Source organism: Bidens hawaiensis, unplaced genomic scaffold (assembly GCF_021521415.1).
Source record: "Bidens hawaiensis isolate Kalapana, Puna unplaced genomic scaffold, B.hawaiensis_p1.1 tig00003506_1, whole genome shotgun sequence".
In the NCBI taxonomy this organism is placed as follows: domain Eukaryota; kingdom Viridiplantae; phylum Streptophyta; class Magnoliopsida; order Asterales; family Asteraceae; genus Bidens; species Bidens hawaiensis.
In genome coordinates, this window is record NW_027491197.1 from 50108 (window position 1) to 54450 (window position 4343).

Sequence of the window (4343 nt, forward strand, 5' to 3'; positions counted from 1 at the left end):
GAGTTATAATTTTTTTATCATTTTTTGTGGAGAGGTTTTTTGTCTGATCACAAATCATTCTCAAACTTCTCATTTTTGTCTCCCTTTGTATTTTAACTTTACTCTTACATCATATCCTGTATATATAAAGCATGGGTCAAGTTATTCTACAAGGGGGAACAAAAATGAGAAGTGTGAGAACGATTTGTAGCCACACAAAAAGCCCCTCAAAAAATAATTTAAAAAAATAAATAAATAAATAAATCATAACTCAAAATTTAATAAAAAAGAAAAATGTAAATACACAAAAATGTTTCCCACTGTCTTTCTCGTTCTCATAAAAAAACACAATGGTAAGTGAAAAAAGTCGTGTCTTTTTGTTTATCATTGTGTCTTGTGTTATTTTCGTCATTGACTGTGTTTTTTTTCCTTGGCATTGTGTCTTTTTTCTTTATATTGTGTTATATTACTTAACATTGTGTTATATTTTGTTCGGCATTGTGTTATATTTTGTGATCTATTGTGCCTTTTTAGTTATAATTGTGTTTTGTGTTCATTTTCGTCATTGTGTCTTTGGTCACACAATTGTGTCTTTTCTTCAATTTTTTTAGTTTTTTAACATTTTTTTTGAACGAGAACTATGGCGGAAACATTTTAGTTTTTTTTTTATTTATTTTTTTTTGTTTTTTATTTATATCTTGAGTTATGATTTTTTTATTATTATTTTTTTAATTTACTTTTAAAAGATCTTTTTATGTGGTTGAAAATCTTTTTCACATTTTTTATTTTTTATTTTTATCTTTGTTTGTGTTTTAACTTTAACGTGTATTTCTATATGTTTGAGTCATTTACTTCCCAAACCATTTCACCTCATGTGAACTTAAAACTTTTAAATCCATCCGTTTTGTTTTACCCGGGTCAAGTATAGCCCGGAACTAAAACCCTACCGGAAGTCTGTCTCGCCGGTAGTTCACTCCACCGCCTGCGTAACAACCACCTAAACATTGACAATGAATTATTACTAACCAGACCTATTGAGTGAGTAAATAATTATGTTGCCTCTGTCAATCATCATCATCATCATCGATACTGAAATATCTCAATACAAACTACTGGAGTATTTATTTATATCCTCTGTTTTATAAATAAACAAACAAATACTAATTGTTATTCATATGATAAATGCTATGGCTTAATTATGAGTTATTTATATCCACATTCTTATCTCTGAGTTATGAATTCATATCTGCTATGGCTTAATTATGAGTTATCGCCTGTTGATGGATGGCTGGTCAGAGATATTATATTGCTTTCCAGTATGTGGAAATCAGGGGTCACTCATTCTCAATAGCTGATTCAGAGCTTTCGAGTATTGGTTCACTTAGGCACTTAGCTAGTAAGCAATGAATTTTCAGATAAACACATGAATTTTCAGGAACATATGAAAACACATTACCTTTTCTTTCCTTCCAATCATATTACTTTATTATATTTATATAAAACCATACATAGACGTTAATTCATGTTATACAATTTCTGGATCTTCATTCAAACTTGAATGAAAATGGGGTTCTAACTGTATACTTGCCAGTATTAGATACCCACGTCATATGCCCTTGCCCATATGCTCCTTTCTCCTTATCCTTAACATCTCGACTAAACGTTACGCTGTATGTTCGCTTTTGCTGCACTGCTGTGAAGCCCATGACATCCTCATCATTATGAACGACAACCTCAACACTTACACCCTCTGGTACGGATGTGTCCCTGACCATGTAAGCGTCTGGCAAACCAACATTAGTCACCGTCCTTGAGTATGCTTTGCTGTCGCCTCTTTTTAGAGATACCACGAAAGAAGGATAATTCAGCTCGGCCCCTGTTATCGATTTTGAGCAACTACATTTCTTTTTAACGATGATTTCAATTTGTTTGGGCGTATAGCCTAACCCACAAAGATAAGGAATGTAGTCTTTGGGCTGGATGTCAAAAACAAAGCCTGGCTCATGGGCTTTTGGTGGGTTTACGTGACCAGATCCGATGGCATGTACGTTGGCAGGAAGCCCTCTTTCGTCAACAATGGGCTCTCCTTTTCGGTTTACTTGACTAGCGGTGGTCATTATTGCAGACTTGATAGCAGCTGGAGACCATTCTGGATGCGCGCTTTTGAGCAACGCGCCTATGCCTGCAAGATGAGGGCAAGACATTGATGTACCACGTATGACGTTAAATGCTACTTTGGTTCCTGTTTGGTTGTCGACCGGCTCATTCCACGCTGCAAGGATGTCCACACCGGGTCCAGTAATGTCTGGCTTTAGGATTCCAGGACTTGCAAGGCTAGGCCCTCTTGAAGAGAATGAGGCAATCTCTGGGTCTGATTTCAGCCCGACCACAGTTCCATCAGAACGGATAGTTGCAACAGGAGAAGAAGTTGAGTTCAAATACTTCTTAATCTCAACACCTTCCTTGTAACCGACATATGAAGACGGCAGAACATGAACATGTGCTGCTATACTCTCGCCAGTAGAAATGTCATTATCAATAATTATGGCAGCTCCTCCTGCATTCTTAACTATCTTTCCCATATGAACATTACCAATGTGCTCATCAAGATCACACAACACAACCTTCCCCTTGACATCAATGTGGTCCAGCGACCCTTCATGGCACCCTTCTGGGGCGTAAACAAGAGGCCGAAGCTTCTGGTCGAAGCCCTTTTGTTGGTACAACGATTCACCATGAAGTTTCTTCTTGTTGCCAAGAATAACTGTTGTTTGGAATCTTCTATCGATTGTACTAGCCCCAACCGTAAGGATCCATGGGGCCTCATTTGATAATGATTCACTTTGCGGCCCACCATTAGCTGCTGAACAACTCACGAAGATCCCTTTCTGCATGGCACTGAAGGCGCCAAGTGCTATAGTATCATCATAAAAGGGCCTGGAACGTCCACCAAGTGAAAGAGACAACACATTAACACCGTCTTCAATAGCTGCATCCATGCCCGCTAAGACAACACTGCTTTCACAACCAAAGAGTTCACATACTTGTAAGTGGCTACGTGTGCCAGTGGTGCCATCCCACTCGCAGTTCCGTTCCCCAATCCCAAAACTTTTGCGTTGTCTACAAAATTCCCTGCAGCGGTACTCGAAGTGTGTGTCCCGTGGCCTTCCTGATCTACCGGAGAACTTCCGTTAACAAAGCTTCTTAATCCGATCAGCTTGTTATTACATGACCCTGCCACTTCACATTTACCCTTCCATGTCGACGGTGGAGGGGGGATGCCATCGTCTTTAAACGAGGGATGAGTGGGAGTAACTCCAGAGTCTATAAGCCCGATTATGACTCCCTTCCCATGGTTTGAGTCTTTCCACAGACCTGAATTATGGCTTAGGCCCAGAAAATGAGGTGAGCGAGTTGTTTGTAACTGATACACACCTTCAGGCCGCACGGACAAAACTCCACTCAAACTCTCCATCACCTTTACTTGATCGGCTGACATTTTAGCAGCAAATCCAGTAATCACATGATAGTACTTGAAAACCATCTCTGGTTTCCCGTTTGATCGTGCAGCTACTTTCAACAAAAATGAATTATACCATTCGTCAGTGTTGAGGGTCTGGACTTCAGGTGAACTTAAGTGGACAATGTAAGTTTTGAGTTCAGTGGCTTTGGTGGGAAGTACATTGAAAAGGGTGGTGCAAGTGAGAAGGAACACAAAACCAAATGTTGGCGACATTTTGTATCTCGAATCTCTCAATGTTTATGGTGATTTGAATATTCAACTTGTGGATATATGTCATGGCTACTCCTTATGGGTATTTATATATCATTGAGGTGAAACTGTGAAAGAGAGTGTAGTTTGTAATCACCTTTTGAGTGGAGCCCATCGAATACGACGTTATTCTCTAAGAATAATCTTGTAACAGACTGCATCACTTTCGTAGCTACTGATACACCCATAATATGTATGTTATGCTCACTCAATCGTCTAGAACTAGGAAACTTGTTATCATATTGCTAAGTTTGCCTTCATTTGTCCATTTCTACAAGTTTCTCTTTGTCCAAAAGAAGGTCAAACCCCTTGAAAGTTTGTTAGTTTTCATAGTGGTATATCTTGCTTTTAAGACAAGAAGATTGATTTATCACTTTAACACATTTCTTATTGCTTTTAGGCTTAATATTTATCCTTAATCAGCAAATATATATGTTGTTATTCTCATTTTGGTTTATTAGCTAGGCACATTACTTGAGTTTCTTATTTCTACCAAAAACTGCAAAGGTATCTGGCCTGTTAACAATCACTTTCTCAGCCAGCTTTGAGTTTGTTTGTGAAGAATGTTAGCCAGTTAGATATGCATGTCGTT

At 38.3% G+C, this 4343-nt stretch overlaps 1 pseudogene; it reads right to left on the reverse strand.

The window, feature by feature from the left end:
* Nucleotides 1-1474: 1474 nt before the first annotated feature.
* LOC143623564 (subtilisin-like protease pseudogene) lies at nucleotides 1475-3866 on the reverse strand (annotated as a pseudogene).
* Nucleotides 3867-4343: the final 477 nt, after the last annotated feature.